The 15,376-nt window shown below is 35.3% G+C and overlaps 1 protein-coding gene across 1 annotated transcript in view; it reads left to right on the top strand.

Moving 5' to 3' along the window:
• The first annotated feature begins 33 nt into the window (after nt 1-33).
• Nucleotides 34-15,376, top strand: part of ABTB2 (ankyrin repeat and BTB domain containing 2) — a 164,105-nt gene continuing 148,762 nt past the window's right edge. The window contains exons 1-3 of the mRNA XM_072039001.1: nt 34-326; nt 3,245-3,311; nt 7,604-7,755. The gene's annotated coding sequence lies outside the window, so the exon portion shown is untranslated. The remainder of the gene's footprint in view (nt 327-3,244; nt 3,312-7,603; nt 7,756-15,376) is intronic.

Genomic DNA, 15,376 nt, shown 5'->3' with positions numbered 1-15,376 from the left:
CGCTCCCCCCTCCCCTGACGGGGCGGGTGCGCGAGGCGGTGACCGTTGGTGCTCTGAGGGGAGGTTGGAGGCTGCTGAGGGCTCGCTCCTCAGTCAGCCTCTAACGCCTGTCATTAATCGCACCGGGGCGCCTAAGCTTGATTTTTGTCACGCGTTTTTGAGGTGTCAGAGCTGTCCAAGGCTGCCAGCTGGGCAGAAGCTGCTCAGCAGCGTCGAAAGTAACAGGATGAGGGCACGGAAAAGCAGCGCGCTCGGGGAGTTTGTGAGGCAAGGGTTGCAGCGGGAGAAAGGCTTGGGTTGCACAATCCGAGTGCCCAGGTGCATAGGTAAATGTTCATTCTTGCATCTGTACTTCAAAGGAGGTGTAGGTGATAGTTAACATTACTCATAACTCACGTGTGCCCAATTGTAAACAGTATTTCTTCGTACGCCTCAAGTTGTAACCTAAAAAAAAAAAGAAAAACACTTTCACTGCTGTTACAAACAAGAAAACCCCCTGGGTTATGTTTATAAATGAGGTAAATACAGCCCTCCTCTCAGGCACTTGCAGTTCTGCTCCTACAGCCCTTGCGTGTTGAGCTTTCTAAACCACAGCACGCAGTTTTGTCCCGTGTACTGCAACAGTAATGACACAGGGCTCTGCCTTCGTGCCTTATGGATGAGCTACAGAGGGTAAAAGTGGTTAGCAGGGGGGTATTTTTCCTATTTGTGAGGTAAATCCTTTCAGCAAGAGGAATAATCTGTCTTCAACGACTATATTACATGACATTGGGCACTCAGAAGGTAGATGAAGATCTCTGTCCAGCAATTGTTCTGTGGCCTTGCTCTTTGTGGTGCATAGTTCTGGATGGGGCTTCTAGACCTGAACACGTGGAAGAGACTATTTAGGCACTCTAGAATCCTAAAATGTGTATGTACCTTTCCTCTTATTAGCCCTTCGCTGATGGCAATGACTGAGGGTAGTCACAGTAGATAGAAGAGTTGTCTAAACAAACAGAAATTACACAACTGGGTTTGCAGGAGTACTGGTTTATAAAAGCGTCCAAGTCAGCAAGATTTTAGTGTTTTGGTTGTTGTTTTCTTCTCCCCCACCATTCTTGGTAAGAATGCTGGTACAGCTCTTTTCAGAATACATATTGCAACAATGAAGCAGAGCTGCTTTGTTTACCCACAGTCTGTCAGAAAGAAATGAAATGGGGAAAACGCTTATTTGCAAGATTATTTCTGTATTTTGTCTCTTACAAGAGACATAAAAATAGTCTAGTTCAGTATTTCAACCAGACAATTCTTTATCTAGTATCTGCAGTTGTATGTAAGTACAGAGAGAATATCACTAATGGTACTTCTTTTTCTTAGTGGTAAGCTCAGCAAACTACCTGTTTCCTTCTTCAGCCTCACTTGGGATTTTTTTGTTTGTTTGCTGTGGTTTTTTTTTTGTTTGTTTCTGTCTCTGAATCTTGCCATCTTTTCTTCTTTGACACAATACCCAATATCATAAAGAAGAGCAAGAAAGGTTACCAATGTTTCTACTACTTTTATACTAAATATACATCAAACTACTGCATCTTCTGTGTAACTACTGATGAACTCCGTATATCAAATTTTCACTGTATTCAGAAGATCTTTGGTAAAGCTAAACCAGGAGTAAATCTACAAAGTTTTAAGAAGTCTTGGTACAGTGCAGGTACATCCCCTATAATATCAGCTAAAGTTAAACAACAACAACAACAAAGTATCCAAGCTTCAAAACAACATCTTATAGCAAACTTTATTTTCAATGTGGTTGGTCCCATTCTGCAAGTTTGTAGGCCTCAGCATCAGACATTTCTGAGAACATTTAATGACCGTTTCAGGTATTCATTTAGACTTAAATGGTGCTTTGCCATACAGTTTTTATGTTTTTAAAATTACTTTTAATATAAAAAGTTTTTTTCATAAGGACTTGATATTATGTGTTAAAATCAGGCAGTTGATATATGAGTTTGCTTATCCAGCAAAATGAGGGAAATGTGAACATTCATGAAAATCTTCAGTTTACTTTTCCTTTAAAGTTTAACATCGCCTGTCAACAAATCTGTGTAGATAAAGTTGTTTGATACAAACCTAGTTCAAAATAAGAGTAACTTAGAGAAAGTGCTTTTCTTTCATTCCCCATAACCCTTATTTTTAATTGTAATACTAGAGTAATATATGTATGTGTATATACATACACGTGTGTGTATAAACAAGAAGAGTTACTTTATTAAAACTTTATTAAAACACCTTAGCTTTATTAAAACTGAAAAACTGCATTTGATATGAAAAGCCACACCCAAGGCTAACTTAAGTGTGGAAAAAGCACAACTTTTTTCTCTCATTTCATCTTATAAAAAAAATAATCCTCTGCCTTTTCAGTAAAGCAGAGAATATTGGTTCAAATTCCACTGGTAGCTTCCTGTGGGTATGTTAATTGGTTTCCCCAACCACTGCCACCATCTATTTTGATATTTGATTCCTGAGGCATTTTATTTGCCTGAGTAAGCCTCCTGTTATATATGCATTAAGTAAACAAACTTCAAACAATTTCAAATTAATCATCTCTATTTACCTGGGGAGACTGGTTCTCTGTAGCTGCGTGTCTTTCTGAGGCATAATCCAAACCACACTTCACCCTTAATTAAGATTTTGTGAGATTAAAATTCATAATACTTAGCATTTGTGTTTTGTTTTCTGTACTTAAAGTGAGTTTAAACACAAACTACAAGGTCAGTTTCACACAGGTACACACACGCAATCGTACTGTACACAAATTTCACTCCTTTTTCAGTCCTTTACACTGAAGGGAATGATCTAGAGTTAGTTGAGTAAAAGGTCAGTAGCATCTGTTGATTTGCTAATTAAGTTACATAAGCACCTAAACCTTTCATACGACAAATATCAGCCATCTTGGATGACTGACTTGGTGCCTACCTCCTGCTTATGATTAAGGCAGATTCAAAAATGTTCCCATGTTCTCTACATCTGTTGAGTAGGTGTACTTGGAGTACCTCTGCTACATAGCCAGAGCATTTACCGTCAACACAGAGCATGGAAACCACTCTGACTTTTACTTTAAAGGATTAGAAAAGAGCAGCACAAAGATTGTTCTTTTTAATACTAATTTTTAATGAAACAGATTAGTGTCTAGAATGCTTATTGCAGGATTGGGAGACTTAATTAAGTTCTCCCTGCTTCTACTAATGATATTCAAACTTATATCTTTCAGAGTATCCAAACCATCTATCTAGAGACAAGGCCTGGATATGCTCTTCACCTGTGCTATAAAGAAAAAGGTCAGAAAAAAATAAATAAAGACTGTGTTTTAGGTTTACATAATAAAAATATAGTTGATATTCTGAATATATTTTCAATCATGAAACAAATTAATGTAGTGCATATACTCCAGTTGTGAGGTAAACTATTTTAGACTCTTTAGAGTCTATTTAGACTATTTGATTTTATTATTTATACTCCAATTGCGAAGTGTTAAATTATTTTTGACACTTGAAATAATAATGGGCCCTGTTCTAGATAGACAGCCTAGGGATATTTACAGTACCTTGGGAACACCTATAAATAAGTTTTCCACCAATCCTTTTTTTTTCACAACTGAGGCAAGCATCAGGGCATGGAAAGAGCAGTAAAAGAAGAGCATATACTGTAAACAAACTAACTGTTCACTTGCAGTACAGTGTATTGGGGAGTAGATATGGTGTATACCATTACCGAAGAAAATGATTGCTATTATATTTTAGAAAACAGAGAACATTAAGTAAAAATAACCAATCAGTGTCCACCAGTACAGCAGACAGAACGCATGAGATAATGTTGTCAGTCTTGATTACAAAGTCACAATACACACCCAAAACAATTTTACATGTCAAACTTGCAATTAGATAGACATGAAGTCCATGCTATTAAAGGCCAACCAATATCTGGGTGACAGGTGCTAAGACATTAGACAGAGTATAAGGAGAGAAGTAGAGTTGGAATATGAGACTGAATAGTAAACTGTCAATTTGTGTATATGCTTTTGAAGTTATGTCTGAAAACATTTTACTACTTAAACTATCATGATGATAAGTTTATCATTCAGTACCTTGCATTGTAAGCTGCTTTTTTTAGTTCATATTTTCAGCCATCCAATCTAATGGAAAACACTAAAGTGATCACTTACTTTGAAAGATGTAATGTCTTTAGTAGAGGTGTACTTCAAGGAATGACCAAGAGAACAATATCAGTGCAAAAAGTAAGCATCTAGGAAGTAGAAGCTAACCTTTATGGGAAACACATGTATTGGGCTGTCAGTTGACAGAATGAGATGCTGAGGTGCATAGTGGAGAAAAAATGTGGACCTCTAGGAAAAGAAGAGAGACAGGAAAAGGAAAACAGGACCCCCCTTTTTTCATTTATTTGTAATTTTCAGCCATAAAGTCTTCATTTAAACCACTAGAGAAAGAGACTAACCTCAGAGATAGAAAAGTGTGTTAGATTAGTAATCGTTTTTAAGTTCAAACTACAGGGTTTTCTTTTTTCCTCTGCTTCATAATTCTTCATAGACTATAAAAACTTCACGTCTCTGGAGCAGGCATGTCTTCAGATTTTAATACTGCATGCAGTTGGTAAATGACAGTGGACATACCAGCCCTAGAATAAAGTATTTTTAAAAATATAAATAAATAAATATATACATATATATATATATATAAACTTTATTCATTTGCATTCGTGTTTTGAAATTTCTTAATTTGCATAAGCCGTATTCCTGACCATCATTATCAAGAAGCTATGTTTCGTATTTAGTACTGAAATGGAAGTCGCAATATGCTTATAACTGAATAAATAACTGAATGAAATAAAATAAAATAACTGAAATAAAGACAATTATAGAATAATAAATGCAGCCTTTTTCACATGGTGAGATATTCAAACACATATTTCACATTTTGGATATCTCAGTTTTATATTTTTACTCCTAAAGGCCGCATTAATGAAATTATTTCACATCATATGACTACGGTTTTGTTTTGTTAATGTATTTTCTTTTATTTTATTTTCTTTCAAATTAGAGCACCAATAAGTAAGCTTATGAATGTTTTCCTGAAGTTGTTCTCTGTAATGTTAGCAGCACTGTATGAAGCATTTACCTAACAGTAGTTATTAAAATATATATTTTGAAACTTGATTTTGCCCATTAATGCTTCATTCCGAATAAGAAGAGACTTAAAGCTAGACAATGTAATGTTTTTTTTTCTGTTGGTAAAATCAGAAGCCCTTAAACTTTAAAATGGGTCACCCATCCAGTGTGACAGTCACATGTATTTTGAATTAGTCAAGTACTTAATTGGCTTGCTGGATGTTTGCATTTACAATACAGAGTCTTGATCTAAAAGATACCTTGATATAATAGATATAATTTTATTTTATGTTCTAATTCTGTAGAAATAAGATGATTTTTCATACAATGAACAATACTATACCTGTTGGTAAGAGAGAATAAAAGAGTAGGCCAAAAATCCAAGCATGTCACCATTTTACATCAAGAATAAAATCAATGATGTCATGGAAGTTTTAAGAAACTCTAGTAGTTGGATATATTTACCAATAGGCCTTATAAAATTGAATTATTCTGGTTAAGATACTAAAATTGAAATATTGTTGTATGAGTATAGTTATTTACTACAGAAAATAGTTATAATATTCTATAAGCCTTAGTTGCCTACCTTTATTATACATCTGAGAGTATTGCCATGCTAAAATACATTTACATGTATGCTATTGTTTAATTAAATTCATCATATTAGTTATTTAACTAGTGAGCTCTCCTGAGTTCATGATAATGTCATACCATTCAGCCAACTATAGTTAGTAGTTACCAACAAATAAGTTCTAGATGAGCTAATAACATATAATTTAAATTCACAAAACAGTATTGAGACCATGTAAGTGGCACCATCCAAATCTTGGCTTCAGGAGATAAAACTGAAATATTATCATTTCAATTATCATTATCCATAAAATTGAAATGTTATCATTAAATTCCACAGGACAATATTACTGTTTGGCATGTGAAGATATACAACTACTATCATACAGTTAGTACACCATACCTTTTTTTCAAAGCTACATATCATTTTCAAACCCCTGGATTAACATTGCATTACAAAATCTTGGTGATATTAGGCTAAGATTTTGAAGACAGAAGGAAAAGAAAGGAGTGATTGTCTGTTTAAGAGACTGGACTAACAATGAAGAACTTATGTTCAGATTTCTGTATATAATTCTGCAAGTTAGCTCAGTGTTATTTGTACTAATCTGAGGACCGATGATGATCCAGTGATGTTTAATAGAACATCAAAAGTGGTCTGTACAAAGACTGCAAAAAAAAAAAAAAAAAAAAAAAAAAAAAAAAGTAACAAAACACACTTTTATGTATATATAAGTAAGCAAATAACATGGAGGAAGTCAAAGTGGACATGGAATCTTTGGCCTCATTTGGTTGCTACATTGCATAAAATAGTCTGATGTGCTTTTTCCTGCCAAAATTGTGTTTCCTTGTGAAAGAAAGGTTCAGAAAATGTGGGTTAATTTTTCTGTACCTATATTTGTCATTTTCTTGTTTTTCTTGTTGGTTTCAACCCTAAGACCTTCAGGATAGGTGCCAACTAATAAGGTGTACTTAAAGATCATGGTTCCATAAAAAGTTGATCAGTTGATACACCTAGGTGTATCTAGTGGTAGTCAACTTGGAGCTCCTGGGCCTTGTGCTGCTCCTAAATTTTAGAAACTTACTATCTGCATTGCTATAATACAAATAGACCATATTTTAGAATCCTAAATGAACTGTTTTTTTCAAACCAATTGCATTTTCAGGAACTTAAAAGCAACTTAAAATGTTGGTTGCTGAGCTGCACTCAAAAATCAGACTATTTCAGTGTCAGTGAAAATTAGACACATGGTTTTGAAAATATTGGTTATATGTCCATAGCTAAATGCATCAGTATGTCTCTAGACTGGTATACAGAGATTATTTGTACAATTCATTACTGTGCCAACAACAACAAATCACCAACAGTAACACCACCAACAAAAAACAAATTGAAGCTGCTACTTGGATGTATGAACAGAGTTTTTATGCCATTATATGTTATATTGTATGATGCACAAGCAGAAGAAGGAACAGTTGGATGCTGGGTTGAAAAATATCAGTGTAATATTTCAGATTAAATCTTAGAATTGCACACTGCAAGTGGGAAGGTGTACTTGATAAATGCTTTGTTAAAGGCCTACGGAATGTGTACTGAATGAAAGAGGCTGCATATAAGACTTGTACTCTCAACACTGCTTTATCATCTGAGCACTCAAATTTAAAAAATAAAAATAAAAAAAAATCCACATTAGTGGCATTTTGAGTGCATGACTGACATTTATGTTGTGAGGTGAACAACACCAGTAATGATGGCTGTAGGTGTAGTTCATACCTCAACTTTCAGTTAATTTGGGTACTAAAACAATATTAAGATTTGCTATCTGGTCACATATAATTCTTGATAGTGATGATTTCTGAATTTTCCTCTGAATATAGTATCATGGCTACGACTGGAACAGACAACAATATGATCACGTGAAGCTTATGGGGGAAAAAAATAACCAAATCAGACAGTGGAATGGCAACAAGAAAGTCAGATTTGCTGTGATCATGTGGACACTAGAAAACAAGGAGGGATGAAGAGGAAGGTATGTAGCATTTATAAAATGTGAAGTGAGAAAATGTGACTGTCTTTGAAACCAAAAAGCAAGTAGTAAGAAATTCTCTATACATGATCTAGTCACCAAGCCAAACATTTTTAAACCTGAGGGACTTACGATAGACATCTGAATAACATCTAGATGTTTGAATAAAGCTGGACTGGTTTCTTTTTTGTTTAAGTAAATTGTGAAAATGTGAGTCTGTATAAGCGGAGATATATCAAAAGACTGACCTTGCATGTGACAAACATATGTGTGATTATTATTTTTTTTTGTGCCAGAGTATCAGTAAGCATTTTACATATGTAATAATCTAATGTGCTGACTTGATGGGTCAGTCTCCCATGGAATCACCTGGAGGTAATTGTTGCAAATTTGTAGAGCAGAGACTGCCTGTCAGGACTCCATTACAGATAATAATATTTCTGAGTTTAATATGCATACAGTCCACTTGTACTTTAATATGTTTTCTCTCTCTCTTTTTTTTTTTTTTTTACCTAAAAATACAAATACACTTTAGCGTATTTCATGGAAGCTAGCTGGTCACTGTTTCATTTTCATTGCCTTTAACCTAACTCAGATGCTGAGTATAACTCAGATTTTTAAAGATAATTTCAATGAATTGGGGAAGAAATGTAGGCTTAAAAATCTGTTTTATTATAGGAAAATAAGTGTGTCTGTCTCTTTAGGTGCCCTATTTAAGAAGTATAACAGCAATATATGTAAGATATGAGGTTTGCCCCTTGAGATGGTTGCAAGTAAGAACGAAGGGAGTAATTAAGCCTAAGGTAGTAACGTGCTAATTAGTATTGTTTGAATTGATAGGAGTTGTAGGCTTTCAGTTCCTTTGAAAATCTGCTTTTATTTTAGTGTGAATATTTTAACCTTTTTTTTTCCATTTTAAGTGGCTGTCATTCTCAGTATATTTTGCATCATAATAAGAGGAAGCTAAGGGTGGAATACTAAGAACAAGTCTGTATACCATCTGCTTACATATCTTAATTTTGACAATAAGAAAGAACACAAAAAATTGCACAGTTCTTATGAGATTCACTGAAGCAAGGGGCACGGTCAGAGTGAAATGCAGCAGTGTTAGTAGCATATTAAATAAAAAATAGCTCTTCTAGCCTAGAATAATTGGTCCATCACAGTGTCTGCCATATGGCCAGCAGCTTGCTGATACCCTTTGCTCCAGCTGTCTTGTGTAATGGTGACATTTGAGTCATTCTGATAAAAGCAGCTTTTCACATTGACTAGTTATTTATCATTATGGGTTGCAAAAATGGCCATTTTTTGTTGTTGTTGTTGCTGTTGTTTAAGATTTAAACAACTGCCAGGGGCTACTTTCTGCTGAAGTAGAATAAAAGGCTTTGGACAAGTCCTAGACTGTTGTGACTACAGATAGATAGATGAAAAATAAAGAGGGAGGTTGGTTTTGTTTGTTTGTTTGTTTGTTTTTCCCTCTACGTTTAGTTCTCTTAAGTAAAATTTACCTGTTTTCTGAGGTTTTCTACAGTTTTCTGTAAAGAAAATGCATTGCCTTAAATATTTAAGTTTAAATTACGGAAGCATCTAATACACTAAAAAAAGCAAAATACTTTCATAACTGTAGTAGTCTTTAGAGCATTCATTTAGACATTGGGATCAAATTTTTGCATCCTAATGCAAAAAATCCTAAAAATTTCCAGCTTTTGAAAGGTATGGAGAGTTATGTTTTTAAAATGTATTCTATAAAAATAGAAGTTGCTAGAAGGGATAATAATTATTTTGACTTATCAGTACAGAACTGGGTTGTTTCATGACATATAAGAAGTGGTGAAAGTTGTCTTGAAATTGTAATAGATTATTAGGGTGTTCTTTCTGTTTGTTTTTGTTGCTGTTGTTGTTTCTTTGGAGGTTGACTCTGAGTTACCAGCTTAATTATATTGGTAAGTTTCTTTCTAGCTACTAATTCTCCCTTGTACCCTGGCTAGCCATGTAGAAGATATTTATAAGAGGTTTGCAAGACATTTGTATTGCCAGGAAACTTACCATGTAGGGAAAATAAATAAATAAATAAATAAATATTAACTGTTGTTACAAGCTGTTTTGTCACAAAAATGACTAGGGAAAGATTTTGGTTTAAAAAGGCTGAAATAGAAACTTAGATTATGTTACCTAAATGAATTTTTATATTCAAAGGAAGGTATCATAACAAACAGCAGATCTTCAGCTCAGCTAAGTTTATATCTAATTATAGCAAAAGGGATAGATTATCTTCAAAATAAACACTCAACAATTAAAAATATAACAACCTTGGGAATGCACATGCAATGTCTATTCAGTGCTTTGTATGTATTATAGTAGTCATTATATGTATATTATTATACATGCATGTTATATTCATATGTATATGTACACATACATTATGTATGTTTTGCCGTCATTATTAATTTCCTGGTCACATCTCTTTCTCCTGTTATACTGAAAACGTGGGAGAGAAATCTTCCCCCTCTCAGTTGTGATGTCTGTTGCTGGAGCAGAGTCTGCTGGTGAAGTTGCAAGTGAAACTCTGTTTACCTATAACATTCCTCAGATTATATATATTCTGATGAGCCATTCTTTCATTACTGAATTTCCCCAGTATTGGATTCTAGACCCAACCTGGAAACCAAGAGATTTCTAGGGAACTTGTTTCAAGGAAGACAAAAGAAGCAATACTAAAAATATACTTTGCTATAAGGATTAACTACTTAGTATAGCAAATGAATTACAATGATGGAGCACAAAAAATAAAAATGTATGTGCAATATCCTATTTATGATTTTAACAGAAAGACGGATATCTTAGTACTGTGAATGGGTAAGATCTAAAATAACCAACACTGATGGATGACAAGCACACTCGTAATATATCTCACCCCAATTTCAGATTACAAATTGTAAAGGAACTGCTATTTTCTGTCACTAAGGGCAGTGGCACGATGTCATGAACATTAGTACAGTGTCAGAGAAATACAACATCAGGGAAGACCCCTTTGTTACCTAATTTATAATGTTAGATATATTCATAGTATTATAACAAATGGAGGTAGATAATTCTCCATACTGTCTCTGAACAGCTTACATTTAATTTTTATTCTAATTTTCTTGTACTATATTTTATGAACCTTATTGGTGTTCTGTCTGTGACTGGTGAATTTACCATTTCTACAGAGTTATAGCTATTACTACCTCTTTTTTTTTTTTTTTCTCCTCTTGACATTTCCTTAAGGCTTAACTTAAGCTAAACATAACTTACAAACCACCAAATTTATAAACACCCTAAAACCATCTAAAAAGACCTGCAGTGATCTACCAGAATTTCTATCTACCTACCCATTTCCTATTTATGTTTAGGTCAAGAGCAGTTTTTATTTTGTTTGTACAATGCAATGGAATACACGTTTTCACAGAATATGTTGCCTTCATTTATTTCAAGATTTATAATCGAAAAGTGAAAGAAAAAAAAAAAAAGGCAGTTGAAATATATGATAGCAACTGTGTAAATTAAGCCAGGTTTTCACCACCAACTACTTCTGATTCACTAACTGTGAAAACAACTATTTTTCAATAGTCCTCTAATTATCATATTATGTGGCTGAAGAGGTTAACATTTTTTTCATTTGTTGATAATTTGATATGGAATGGGGATTCTGTTTGGTTGGTTGGTTGTTTTTACTGTGTGTTAATATCTCTTCTGCTTGGTATTGCTTCGCATACATTTTTCTGAAAACTGGAAATAGGTTTCAAGATAAAGATGGTTGATATATCTTAGTTTTCTGTCTGCACAGCAGATTCTAGAGGCTTTTTACCATCTCCTTCTATGTTGATTTTGTGCTCTTTTTTTCTGCTTACCTGTCACAGGGATTCTAACCAATATATTGTAGTTGTAAAAGGCTACATTCTACTTGAGAGTTAAGTGCAAAACATTCATAAGGATAGGAAGTAGACTTGTGTTTATCCCCCTGTATTTTAATAAATTTGAACAAGGAGGTTTTTGTTGTGATCCAATTCTAATGGCTTATCCTATGACATCCACCCTCTATTCATCATTCAATTTCATTGTTTTGTCAAGATCTGATACATCTCTGATTCATCCTTTCATTGAGTGCTGATGGATCCCATACTTCATAATCCTGGCAGCAGCCCCACTCTTACTGAATCATGCAGACTATTCTCCTGTGTTTTTTTTTTTTTTTTTTTTTTTTTTCAGGAGCAGTTATTGAGATGTGCTATGCATATAGACATTATGCAGCACTGTGATACTTCCATTACAGATGATGTGTCACAGGTATGCCCTCCCAGTGACGCAGGTGGAAAAAAAGGGAGTTGGTAATTATCTACCCATTGCCTACACTGCATGTTTCATCCTGAGTGGCAATAACAAATTGGCTTGTGTCAGTGGTCTCCTTGCTGGAAAAATATTCCTGGGTTATATGATAATAAACCACCCTGTGTCATAACTGGAACTAGGTATATAAGGAGTTGGCCAGTGTTGTTTATGAAGGCGTTGTGTTGACGAGGCAGTTCTTGAACCAATGGTGACAATTAGCAACTAAGTTACATGTGCATGTACTATATGGACAGTGGGTTTTGGAACTCTATTACGTGGTTGTGTTCCTACTGTTTTTTTCACATGATTTTATGTTTTAGATTGGAAGTACACATAATCTTCTGCTGAATCGAAACCACAATTGTGTACACATTCAGCATAATCACAGCTATAGTAATAAGATTGTAAAATATTGTCCATTCACACAGAAACTAGGAAACAGCATACTGAAAAAGTATGAATTATGCCTTATGTAAAGTACTTTGGCATATAAATTCAGAAAGTTTTCATTAGTACACTCACTAGAGCAAAAATTGTCAAAAGACAAATGCCTCCTTTGATATACAGACATTAAATCTTCTAATTGAAGATGGTTTCTTAATGTTAATAGCTGGCAGTTACAAATTGGTGATGATTTTTCACAAAATACTGGTTACTGTGCTATTATGAAGTTATTAATATAAGAAGATTTTTTGAAACTGTTACAGAATCTTTAAGAGAGGAACGTGAAGATGTTACCTCTGACACTTTCATGTTTCAATGGCTTACTAAAGTCACAACGTCTTGTTTTCTGTTTTATTTTTCATAAAAATGCCATTCTCAATGATTATGCTAGGTGAGTTGCATTTTCACATGTGCCTTACAGATTTTAGATACAATTTTACTCACATTTTGGCTTAACTTTGGGTAATCAGTCATTCATGTACTAAATAGGCATTATGTGATATTCTCTCTGGAGTGCTTAAGTTATATGAAGACTAAAACTGAAGAATTTACGAGACTATTCTAGATTTATGTGCATGTAGGCAAGATTTTCTACTGAATACTGGAAATGGCTATCATCTGAGTTTATCAGATAAAAGAAAATTAAGGATCACAATGGAAAAAGAGGAAGTTCTTAGCAAGGAGAGAATTCTGTAAATGAAGATTGTTGTTGTTTTTTCCTAATTCTATCATGTTAGACATTCTTATGGTAACTATTTTGGAAATGCTGACTATGTACTACTGATAACTATTTAGTAATTATATTGAAATTTAGATATTTATTTTTTTTCCAGAAACATGTTTGAACTTTTCTCTCCTATCTTTCAGATGATTAATATAGCGACAGTACTACAACTACAAGTCAGTCTTTGGCTTGCCCTTTGCTGCTATGCTAGCACAATGTGTTATTGACTTACTGCCAAACCAGAACAGTAAATAGTTGATGGCTATAAGAGTTCCATGGAATATGGGAGAAATCAAGTTCAAATGCAAGATTTAGACAAGACTTAAACTGAGTCATGTGCCAGATGACTACCTTGCCTACTAGGTCCTTTGTGATGCGGAGGATTTCCTGGATACATCTGCACTGTCCCTTTGCATAGCTCTCTCTCACTGCTTGTCTGGGTTTCCATGGTCTAAGCTGTACAGTTCACTCCTGAGGTCTCTTTGGACTCGAGGTCTCCCTGGACTTGAGTCCTCTCTGGACTAGGTCCCTTGCTGACAAAGCCTTGATATGTCTGATAGAATAGTTCAGAGACAGTGTGGAGGGCGCTGCACAAAGAGTGCACCTTTGCCTGACTACCCTCCAATGCCATCCCAGAAGACATCATACTTTTGTATGCCTCATACCCTGCCTTACTCCCTGCTAAAGAGTACACCACACCTAGCCTAAGTAACATGGCTCAGTTAGCAAATCTAGCTCGGAAGGGTTGCCAAGCCACCTTCTCAATTACAGCAGAGTTGCTTGACTTCATGGGAAGACTCAGGCATAGCTCTGGTATGCCTGGAGATGGTCTAGAATGGGGGTGTTCCTTCCAGCACCACCAGGCTAATAATCTGTTCACAGGCTGTAAAGAAGCTGACACTTCTGATTGCTGTCAGTCGTGGTAAGCAGTGCCATTTTAAATTTAAGAAAGTGAAAGCAGCATATATGTGAATTTCTGCAACATGAGTTAAAGAGCTTGTGTGATTTAGTATATATGAGTACTACATGCCCTCTTTTCAAGATCATCAGTTGCAAGGTGGCTGCACAGCACCTCATGAACAGGCATCGGAGGGCTGGACAACTATATTCTCTTTTCCTGGTTAGCTTGGAATAAAGATAGGCAGAAAAAAAAGATAATTTGTGGGAAGAAATGTAATGAAGGAAATTTGTCAGCTTCTGTTCCTCACAACCATTTTAGAAGATCCTAGAAGATGCTGACCACTCTTTCATGCTCAGGTTAGCTAGTCTTGGGGCCTAGGCAGTGCAACACTAAGGTGGCTGATACCAAAGAGGAGACAAGAACCACAGAAAGGAATGAGAGATCTAAACTTTACAGCTTCCTGGGCTGTATTTAGTGACATTACAGTTTTGATCACTGCAAGCTAAAAGGAGAGAATGTGACTGCACTAGACACAGTAGTATGCACCTTCTGGCAAGAAGTGTCTCTGAGAAGTGCACATACGTTTCCATGCATGCATATGCCTGCTTGGAAACTTTTCTGTACAGATCAGAAAAAACAGCGCTCCCTGGGTACAACCCCCATTCCACCCACATACATCCTATGGAACCAATGTCAGCAACATGCGGGAATGCAATTTATATAAACTACATGTATGTAGTATGTAGCAAATCTTTGTGGTGAAGTGATAATCATTGCTCCTTCTCTCTGTTCCCATTGATGCTTTCACATGTGTTTCCTATCCACCCCTGTCTCCAAGCTTCCTAACTGCAGAAGACAACTTTTCATGGTCCTGTCACTCTGACAGCCTCCCTAGGCCACACACGGCATGTTAGCCAGGGTGGGAGAGAGAAAACTCCAGGCATTGGAGAGTGTCTGGTGTAAGACAGGGTAGGCGCTATTGACCATTTAGTGTAGGGCAACCTCAAAACGTGGACAGAAACAGAGCGACTTAACTTAAATGTATCTTCTCTCATTACCCCTCAGCCTTTTCCTTTCTGTTTCTGACTGGAATACTATGATCTGTAAATGATCTATAAGTAAGTTTTAAATCTCCTATTTTCATTCAAAATCACAGGCATTCTCTTTGTGAAACAGATGTCTGCAGA

Source organism: Anas platyrhynchos, chromosome 5, assembly GCF_047663525.1.
Source record: "Anas platyrhynchos isolate ZD024472 breed Pekin duck chromosome 5, IASCAAS_PekinDuck_T2T, whole genome shotgun sequence".
Taxonomy (NCBI): domain Eukaryota; kingdom Metazoa; phylum Chordata; class Aves; order Anseriformes; family Anatidae; genus Anas; species Anas platyrhynchos.
The sequence above is the reverse complement of the archived record's forward strand: the minus strand, read 5'-3'. Positions and strand labels throughout refer to the sequence as shown.